Here is an 11141-nt window from a genome sequence, read left to right as displayed (position 1 = left end):
ACCAAGTAATGAGTAACCAAGAGAATACATCACATTGACTTGCTGAGGAACATTACAAAGGATTCTATTTTTTTTATCCAAATACGTTATATAAAACACAATCTAGATCTTATGGTAGCTCACAGAGAAAAAAATGTGACAATGAATATATATATGTGCATGTATAATTGAAAAATTGTGCTCTACACTGGAATTTGACACAACATTGTAAAATGATTATAAGTCAATAAAAAATGTTAAAAAAAAACCCCCACAATCTAGTAAGACAAATATTATTATTCCTACATTGACAGACAGTATAACAAAAACTCAGAGATTTAAGTTACTTGAATAAAACTTATAGTTAAAATGTTGGCAAGATGACCTTTTAATTTAGGCCTTTCTGACTGCAAAGTTAATTTTATTTCTATTGTGTCAGTATGTTAAAATGAAGTTATATAATGATCAAGCTGCTACAAAAAGAACATTTTTGTAAGATATATTTTCAAAAAAGAATCATGCACAAATTGGGGGAAGTTTTTTGGGAAAGGTGAATTAAATGTGAAGATATTGCATATTAAACTCTCCTTTTACTTTTGAAGTTTAGTATAGGGCAGATCTCACGTCCTTGATGGCACTTGGTCATTTACTCCGTGGTGTTTCATCTGAAAACACTTGAAAACATCTGAATATTTTCTATGATGAGGAATATTTTTTCATACAATTTTAATTTTTACCAGTTAATTTTTAAGGTTCGTAATTACAGTTGGAGATCAAAGTTAATTAAGGTCTGGGGACTGTGTTCCCCTAAGTCATTCACTGCAAAGGTCTCCAGACCCTTGATGGAAAATTACTGAGCAACCTATCAAGTTAGATCTTAGCGGATATACCAACCAGTATTTAATATACATAGTATAGAATCATGGTCACTGGGCTCATTTCCAAAATGTTTGATTCTCCATCAACATCAAGCCAATTGCTTTTATTTTTCTGTGCAGAAAAAAAGGTCTAATGCTGCATGGTGAGACAGTGTGCCTGGTCACAGAAAGTCTGGAAGTTACCAGCAATTCCAAGAGGCAGAGGTGACCAGAGATAAACAGAATATAAGGTAGATACCAAACTGGAAAAAACAAACAAACAAACCAAAGAAAACCGAAGTTTCTTGAATTTTGCCTGGTGATGGAAATTTTATAGAGAAACCTGATACTTATTGTTAAGTCTCACAAATGTCAGACTTTGGTTATTGTTAAAGGAAAATAAAAATCTGACAGTCTTAGACGTATATTCTGTAAGTTTCCCAGGATCCAGGTCTAGGGGAAAGCTACATAGAATTACATTTCTGTTTGACTATCGGCAAGAATCATATCAGTTAAATAACAGGTCATAAATACTGTTGCCTGATGAAACCCAGAATAATATGGATCAGGTGCTACTTATGATGTTAAGTAAAACGTTTGAGAATAAGAATTACTATACTTTCAGACTCAAAACTGTTATACCCAAGAATGTGCCTAAAGTCAGTAATCAAGTTAAGCTCTTGTTAATTTCTTGACTGTATCCTGTTGTTTTAGAAGAGCTATTTGGTGACTGAGTTCTGATGTCATTTCTGTCTGCCTTGTATGTACCCCATAGACACAACCTCGAATTATGCTAACAATAAGGGCACATTCTGTTCCTAAATGACGTAATGGTCACAATTTGGAAAAATTTTGCAGAAGTCAACAAATAAAATTTTATAAGTTAATATAAAATTGCATTTCTCTTTTTTGGTAGATTTATCTTCTATATTAAAGAAATCAAGGGAATATGTTTAGAATTGACTCAGTAAATACGTATTCCATTGCATTAAATTGACTAGAAAAAACAGGTGTATTTTTGTGGGAACAATTTGGTAAATAATTCAGAAATCTTTATTAAGTGACAGATGATTTTTCTATTCAGAGGATATGGTCTGTTGTCTGTGCTTGATCCAAGGTTTTTACCTCCTAAATCCCAGCAAATACTTTGTTTTCAAGCAGTTGATTATTACTTAATAAGTATTTACAAAAATTAAGTGAAAATGTTAAGGAAAATATATTAGACATTTGTGGATGCTTCTTCTTTAATGTTTAGCTTGAAAAATTTTAAACATTGCATGCTTTATTTTGTCATCTGCATTTTTAAACTCTTTGCCAGTTGCATTCTCTAAGTTAAACACTCATAGTCATAAATATTATGGCTTGTGTAATTGAAGGTCGGAAAACAGACCTAGAACAAATTGTGGAACAGGGTGGCAATGATGATACTGGTGATTATAATTATAGTGGATGATTTGGGGCACTTAGAATGTTTTGAGTGTGCCATGCCTCACACACACCTTATGGTGAACGTCCTTTGATTATCCTTATTCTAGCAAAAGAAATCAAGTATTTTTTGCAGACAGATGAGTTAGACTTAAAATACCAATAGACAATTGGATTTCTCAGCTCAGTGAAGCAGATGGCAGGCAAGCTATGTGGCAGGCTACAAATATCCAGGTAAGAATTCCGTGAGGTTATTCAGGAATGTGAAAACTGCACTTTCAGAGTTGTAATATAGTTCAAAATAGTTGAATTAAAATTTGCATATAAATTCCGATGTTTCTCATCACTTATGCAATGTGACTTTCACCAGCAATCAATCAATGTTCTTAACCACAACAAACTCTTTGTTGCCTCAATCTTTGAATTTACTTGAGTTGCTGTGTCCTAAGGTAGACACAGCTCAAATTAAATCTTACCTAATTGTCCGCTCGTATCTTACTCAGACATGAGCTCTCTCTTCTGTGTTGACATATCACCTGATAGGAGCCTTAGCTTTAGCATTTATTTCACTCTTTTGTGATTAGTTGATATAAATGATTTCATATCTAAACTCAGTTCAGTGAAGATATAGACCATGTTCTAACTCACTTGTTGTCTTCTCTTTAGCACCGAGTAGAATGAGCATTCAGTGAGTGTAGAATGAAAAATAAATGAATGGCAAACGTTATTCAAGAACTGATTTGTCAGTTTCCCTCAAGTAATATGAATATAAGTTTAGCAAGATCCACACTTCCTGCTCATTAGAAACAGAACAAGATTAATAATTAGCTTCATATTTTATATTGTAGCAGACTTGCGTCTAAAGGAACAATCATAGTTTTTCTTAACTGATACTTTTGTTAAAAAAAAGAATCTGAATATACGTATTCAGAAATAAACCATCACCTTAAACCAGAGGATGGCATTGTTTTACATAATGAAATTCCTTCTCCAGTAACAGAGAACAGGGTTTGCAGGTGTTTTGAAGTCTGTGTTATTTCATACCAATGAGTATGGAAACTTCCACGTGTACAGCAATTGTCTTATTCCGGAGAAGGGTCTCCCCTTTTCAATAACAGGGCATGGAGGGAAACAACTTTAGCTTTCATCAGCAATGCAAGTCCAGTGATGTTATCTGTCATATATTCTGCTTCAAAATGTGGACTGTTGAACTCCACAGAGTTTGCTCAGCCTCCTGGTTAATATTCACTGGCTACATACTCTGCCAAAGCTATTCTGCTGACTTTATTGAGATATAAATATGTAAAACATGACCCTAGCACTTAAAATCTGAAGAGTTATTTGAGGAGAAACATGGACACATGGAAACCTATAATAAACGTATAGAGTAGTAACTCATCTGAGCCTCATGACTGCCCCCTTGGGGTCATTTGATTAACTTCCTTATTTTAAGATGAGGAGAGGGAGTCGGAGATAGTAAATGATGCAGGTAGACTTTGAATTCAGGTAGCCTAGCTTCTGATAAATCCTCCTCGACTCCAAGCCACACTGTCTCTCAGCTACAGTGATAAATAATTTTATGTGTGATGTGATTAGGAATGTAGGAGAGTAGATAGAAAACTCTCTTATTCTTCCATTTTCGGAGGTTGTACTTGAATAAGCCTTAAGACATCTTTAAAAAGGCTCCACCAGTGCAGGAGAGAGGGATAACCCTGAGCAGAAATAAAAGCAAAAGTGCAAATGTGTGAATACGCAAGTCACGTGGAGAGATGATGAGATTACACATTTGACTTGAGTCCAAGTCATGGAAGATCTAAAATTCTAGACTAAAACTGTGAGTTTTCTTCGGTCAACAGTAGGGGGGTATCTGTGGCTTCCAGGCAGGGCAATTATGTAAGTCTGGCAATTTCTTATTACTGTACTTATGACATCATGGCACTTGGCCAAAAGGTAAATCAGTAGGATATTTCATTAAAATTTTGCTAAATAATTGACTTGTAATTTTAAAAACTAAATTGAGTGAATTATTTGGATATTTCTTTCTTCTTTTGCCCAAATATACAAGTGTTAATAATTAGAGTCCTTGGCTATCAGAAGTAATATGTACATTTTGAGGTTCATATTTGTAGAAAGTAGACCCATCATTATTATAAGATTCTCTAACTAAAAACAAAGAGAGAGAAGAAGGAAGGAAGAAAGAAAGGAAGGAACGAAGGAAGGATGGAAAGGAAGAAGCAAAGAAGGAGGGAAGGAAGGAAAGAAGAAAGGGAAAGAAAGATAAACTCAACAGGGTCTAGGAGGCACTAAAGTTGATCATTCTTTTCAATACTCTACATTTAAGAAACATTTAGGTAATTGCTTAACAATACGTATAAAATACCTCTAATGAGTGGATGGCAAATATTAGAGTCCAAACTTGGAGAAAAAGGTAAAACTTTAGATCCACATGTGGATATGAGACCTGTGCTGAATGTTAACGGCTCTAATCCATTTGATTTGTCTCCCAGCCCTGTCACATTTCTTTTAGAGGCGTGGTGGGTAGGAATGAGTCATCAGCAACTGATTTCATCCTTGTGGGACTCTTACCTGAGTATCGGCATGCTATTGTCCTCATCTCCATGATCATCTTCATCTACATCCTTGCTTTTGTGGGAAACGTACTTCTGATTGTCTTGATTTGGGGAGACTCTCGGCTCCACACGCCCATGTACATTCTCCTCAGTCAACTCTCCCTCATTGACTTGACATTAACGTCTACCATCGTCCCCAAGATGGCCTCTAACTTTTTCACTGGGAGAAAGACCATATCATGGGTTGGCTGTGGAACCCAGAGTTTCTTCTTCCTGATGTTGGGTATGTCAGAATGTCTCATCTTAACTCTCATGGCTTATGACCGCTACGTGGCTGTCTGCAACCCACTGCGTTATCCCACCATCATGAGCCCCAGGGTCTGTCTGCACATGGTTGCTGCATGTTGGATTGGAGGCTCTGTAGGTTCGTTTATCCATACGGTCTACCCTATGCATTTTCCCATCTGTGGGTCAAGGGAGATCCACCACTTCTTCTGTGAGGTCCCGGTCCTCATTAAGCTTTCCTGCGAAGACACTTCCGCGTATCAGTTAGTGGTGGTGGTTACAAGCATTGTCCTGCTTGTCGTGCCTTTCAGCCTCGTCACAGCCTCCTACACGCTCATCTTCCTCGCTGTCCTCCGTATGAACTCTGGGAAGGGCAGGAAAAAAGCCCTGGCCACCTGCTCTTCCCACCTGACTGCGGTGAGTCTCTTCTTTGGCCCCAACATATTCATCTACATGACTTTCACTTCCTCCCATAGTCCAGAGCAGGACCAGGCTCTCTCGGTTTTCAGCAACATCCTCACCCCCTTGCTGAACCCCCTCATCTACAGCCTGAGGAACAAGGAGGTGGTGGCCGCTCTTATGAAGCTGATGGGGAGATGTGGGGTGTCTTAGTAGACGAGCGGGACTTCCCAGCTGTGAAAAGAACATGCTTGTGACCACGGGCAAAGCTACGGGTCAAAATTTAAATACCAGAATGGTGGTGTGTATTTTCAGAAAGCCAAGAAGATTGCAGGTCTGTGTAAATATGTGATTTTCTGCCTAGACCGCCAATGGAGGTCCCTTTACTTTTCATTGGGGCATCATTAAGTTAGGAAAATATTAATAAAATTATTTTGTACTTTTAATTAAATTTAGACTGAAATCTCTGAAGTTATTAGACATTTTCTATAACTAAAATAAGACTCCACATCTGGATCTCAAAATGAACTCAGCTTCCTTGAGTTGGCTTAGTATTAAAAGCAGCAGGATTATTTGAAATGCAATAAATGAAAATTACTTTATGAACCAGGGTTAGATGAATTCCAAAGTCTAAAATTAATATTAACTGGTACCTTTTGTAATGTTAAGGAAAGGGGCATGTTAAACTACCAGATGATGAGGTAAAACTTATTTAAATATTTGTTAGGTGTTATAAGCTCATACTCTTCAGTATAAATTTGTTTTATTGTGTATTTGGCTCCTATAATTAGTTACGATAATAAGTATAAATATATACAAATCCCATACTCTACCTTAAAAGGGAAGAATAAAACCTTATCCTACTGGTATGCTGAACATCTGGGGTTTGGTGGATTCATCAGGAAAATGCAAGATACTCCCCTTACACCTGTTCTGTCCCCCACATTTCTTTCCTGCCCTTGGACGAAATCTCAGGAAATCATTACAGCTGATTTGCCCCCCTTAGCCAGTGAAAAGACCCTGCTCATTCTAAGTTATAAGAATAGTCTCAATTTAATAATTTTAGTAAATCTTCTTGCATCTTATAGCTATATATATTTACACAACTCTCCTCACTCAAGATGTAATTAGTTATTAAGCCAGTGGAATTGATGTAGTGCGGGAAGAAAACACCTCCATTCTCCTCCTTTCCCTCGGCTACCTGTGCCTGCAGGCTGGACCCTCTGCTCCTGCTTTGGCCTGATCCCAAATGACCATTTCCATCTTATGAGAGACTCCTGCTGGACCTTTTTGACTTGGTGGGGTGACAGAACCCAGATTTTAATGGGTGGTTCCAGATACAGTATCACTTGGTGATGTATCCAGCAACATGCCAAGAATTTTCTGTCTTTAATTTTATTTTTTAAATTTTAAAATTTAGATTTAATTGACATATAACAGTATACCAGTTCCAAGTGTACAAGGTAATGACTTCAAATATGTACATATTATGAAATGATCACCACAATATGTCCAGTTAATATTTATTACCACACATAGAATTTTTTTCTTGTGATGAGAACTTTTAAGATTTACTCTGTTAGCAACTTTCAAATCCGTATTACAGTACTGTTAACTCTCATCATCCTGCTGTCCATTGCATGCTCATGATTTATTTGTTAGGTAACTGAAAGTGTGTACCTCTTGACCCATTTCACCCATCCCTCGGCTGCTGCCTCTGATAACCACCTATCCGTTCTTGACATTTGTTTTCTTTTTTCTTTTTTAGACTTCACACGTAAAGTGAGACCATACAGTACTTGTCTTTCTCTGTCTCACTTATTTCACTTACCAAAATGCCCTCACAGTCCACCCATGCTGATGCAAACGTCATGCTTTTCTCCTTTTTATGGCTGAATAATATTTCACTATATATATATTCACCCATCAATGGACATCCAAGTTGTTTCCAAGTCTTAGTTATTATAAATAATGCTGCAGTGAAAATGAGAGTGCAGGTATCTTTATGAGTTCGTGTTTTTTTATTTCTGTCAGATAATACCCAGAAATGAAATTGCTGGGTCATAGAGTAGTTCTATTTTTAATTTTTTGAGGAAGCTCCATACTGTTTTCCGGAGTGGATACACCAATTTACATTTGCAGTAGACCACAAGGGTCCCCTTTCCTCCTGTTCCTCACCTTCACTTGTTATTTCTTATCTTTGATGACAGCCATTCTAACAGGTGTCAGGTGACATGTCTGATTTGTGTATCTTGGATAATTAGTGACGTTGAGCATCTTTTTGTGCACCTGTTGGCTATCTGCATGTATTCCCTGGAAAACGTCCATTCAGATCCTCTGCCATTTCAAAATAAGGTTATTTGTTTTTTGCTATTGAATCATGTGAGTTTTTAATAAAATATTTGAGATATTACCCCTTATCAAATATAAGATTTGCAAAATATTCTCTCTCATTTGGTAGGTTGGCTGTGCACATTGTTGGTGATTTCCTTTGTGGTGCAGAAACTTTGTGGTTTTAAGTAGTCTCACTTTTTATTTTTGCTTTTGTTGTCTTTGCTTTTGGTGACTAACTGTCTATGTTTCCTTCTAGGAGTCTTACGGTTTTACCTCTTATGTTCAAGTGTTTAATCTATTTAGAGTTAAGTGTTCTGAATGGTGTTAAGAGATTGGTCCACTTCAAAAAAAAATGATGTGATGCCCACATACACAGAAAAAGATATTGGTCCAGTTTCATTCCGTGCATGTGCTTGCACACTGTTCCCAACGCCATTTATTGAAGACAGTGTCCTTTCCCCATTGAATAGTCTTGGCTCCAATGTAGTATATTCATCGACCTTATATGTATGGATTTGTTCCTTGGATCTGTATTTTGTTCCATTTATCTATGTGTCTTTTTTTTTTTTTAATCTTCTGTCCATGGCAGTGCATGCTGCATCACAGCACTGGTGATGGCCACATTCCGGAGAAAGAAGGTGAGGCAGCTCCGGCCCTGCATCATTCCAGCTGCCAATGCTGCTGCAAGGGAAGCGCGCAGAAACCTCTGTGTGCCTGTTTTTAATGCCAATAGCATGATGTTGACTGGTATACCTCTGTAAGAGTCTGAAGCCAGGAAGCATGATGCGTCCAGCTTTGTTCTTATTTCTCAAGGTTGCTTTGGCTATTTGGGTCTTTTTTTAGTTCTATCAAAATTTTAGCATTGTTTATTTCTTTAGAAAACGCCATTGGAATTTTGATAAGGATTGCATGGCATCCTTAGAATTTCTTTGGATAGTCTGAACATTTTAACAACATTAATTCTTCCAATCCAAGAGCATGGAGTATGTTTCCATTTATTTGTGTCTTCAGTTTCTATCATTAATGTCTTGTAGTTTTCAGCCTACAGATCTTTCACCAACTTGGTTAAATTTATTCCTGGGTATTTTATTCTCATTGACGTAATTATAAATGGGATTGTTTCCTTACTTTCTCTTTCTGATTATGTGTAGAAACACAACTGATGTTTTTCAATTGACGTAGAGTCGATTTACAATGTTGTGTTAATTTCTGGTGTACAGCACAGTGATTCAGTTTCATCTATCTATCTATCTATCTATCTATTCTGTTTTTTTCATATTCTGTCTCATTATGGGCTGTTACAAGCTACTGAATGTAGTTCCCTGTGTTATACATGAGGACCTTGTTGTTTATCTATTTTATCTAGAGTAATTAGTATCTCCAAATCCCAAATTCCCAATTTATGCCTCCCCCCACCACCTCTGGTAATCATGAGTGCATTTTCTATGCCTGTGACTCTGTTTCTATTTTGTAGATAAGTTCATTTGTGGCATTTTTTTTTAGATTCCACATAAGTGATATTCTATGGGATTTGTCTTTCTCTTTCTGGCTCAGTATGACTTAGTATGACAGTCTCCAGATCTATCCATGTGGTAACAAATGGTACAATTTTATTATTTTTATTGCTGAGTAGTATTCCATTATACACACACACACACACCCATATATATATATATATATATATATATATATATACATATATATATATATATATATATATATATATATATATATATATATATACACACCACACCCTCTTTATCCAGCCATCTGTTAATGAACATTTAAGTTGTTTCCATGTCTTGGCTATTGTAAAAACTACTGCTATGAATATCAGGTGCATGTACCTTTTTGAATTAGAGTTTTCTCTGGATATATGCCCAGGAATGGGATTCCTGGATCATAGAGTAATTCTATTTTCAGTTTTTTAAGGAATCTCCATACCGTTTTCCATAATGGCTACATCAAACTACGTTTCCACCAGCAGTGTAGGAGGGTTCCCTTTCCTCTATACCTTCTCCAACACTTATCGTTTGTGGACATTTTAATGGTAGCCATTCTGACTCATGTGAGGTGATACCTCATTGTACATTTGATGTGCATTTCTCTGATAGTTAGTGATAATGAGCATTTTTTCATGTGCCTGTTGGCCATTTGCATGTCTTCATTGGATAAATGTGTGTTTAGGTCTTCTGCCCATTTCATGATTGGGCTGTTTCTTTTTCATTATTACTAAGTTGTATGGAGCAGTTTATATATTCTGGAAATTAAACCCCTGTCAGTTGCATCTTGTGCAAATATTTTCTCCATTTCTATAGGTTATCTTTTTGTTTTGCTTAACAGAGCTTATAAGTTTAATTGCCATGCAAAAGCTTATAAGTTTAATTAGGTCCCACTTTTTTATTTTTGCTTTTATTTCTATTGGTTTGATAGCCTGCCCTAGGAGAACATTGCTAAGATTTATGTCAGAGAATGTTTTGCCTATGTTCTTTTCTAGAAGGTTTATAGTGTCTTGTCTGATGTTTAAGTCTTTAAGCCATTTAGAGTTTATTTTGTGTCGGGGTAAGAGATTGCTCTAACATCACTGATTTACATGCCTCTGTCCAGTTTTCCCACCACCATTTGCTGAAGAGACTGTCTTTACTCCACTGTGTGTTCTTGTGTCCTTTGTCAAAGATTGCTTGACCAGAAGTCTGTGGGTTTATTTCTGGGCTCTTTATTCTGTTCCATTGATCTATATGTCTGTTTTTGTACAAATACAATGCTGTTTTGATTCCTGTAGCTCTGTAGTATTGTCTGAAGTCTGGAAGGGTTATGCCTCCAGTTTTGTTCTTTTTCTTCAGTATTGCTTTGGCAATTCTGGGTCTTTGGTGATTCCATATAAATTTTAGGATTATTTTTCTTGTTCTGTGAAAAATATCCTGGGTAATTTTATACGGATCATATTAAATCTGTAGATTGCTTTGGATAGCATGGCTATTTTAACAGTATTAATTCTTCCAATCCAAGAACATGGATTCTTTCCATTTCTCTAAATCATACTTAATTTCCCTAAATAGTGTTTTATAGTTGTCCACATATAAGTTTTTCACCTCCTTGGTTAGGTTTATTCCTAAGTATTTTGTTTTTTAAAGTGATTTTATTTTTTATGCATATATGTATTTATTTTATTTTATTTACTTTTTTGTTTTTCACAAACACTTGTGTAGAGGGCTAACTTTCAATAGATCACAGCGATGGAGCTGCCCTGCTATGTACGAAACCCCAACCCAGAAGCAGGTCGTCTATGAAT

General features: G+C 36.3%; 1 pseudogene across 1 annotated transcript; it reads left to right on the top strand.

Annotated features, from left to right (window-relative positions):
- The first annotated feature begins 4646 nt into the window (after positions 1 to 4646).
- LOC140690340 (olfactory receptor 2T27-like) lies at positions 4647 to 5728 on the top strand (annotated as a pseudogene). Its single transcript, XR_012065579.1, has one exon. The product of XR_012065579.1 is annotated as an olfactory receptor 2T27-like (transcript).
- Positions 5729 to 11141: the final 5413 nt, after the last annotated feature.

This window comes from Vicugna pacos, chromosome 3 (genome assembly GCF_048564905.1).
Source record: "Vicugna pacos chromosome 3, VicPac4, whole genome shotgun sequence".
Lineage (NCBI taxonomy): Eukaryota > Metazoa > Chordata > Mammalia > Artiodactyla > Camelidae > Vicugna > Vicugna pacos.
Note: the sequence above shows the minus strand (reverse complement) of the source record. Positions and strands in the feature narration are given on the sequence as shown.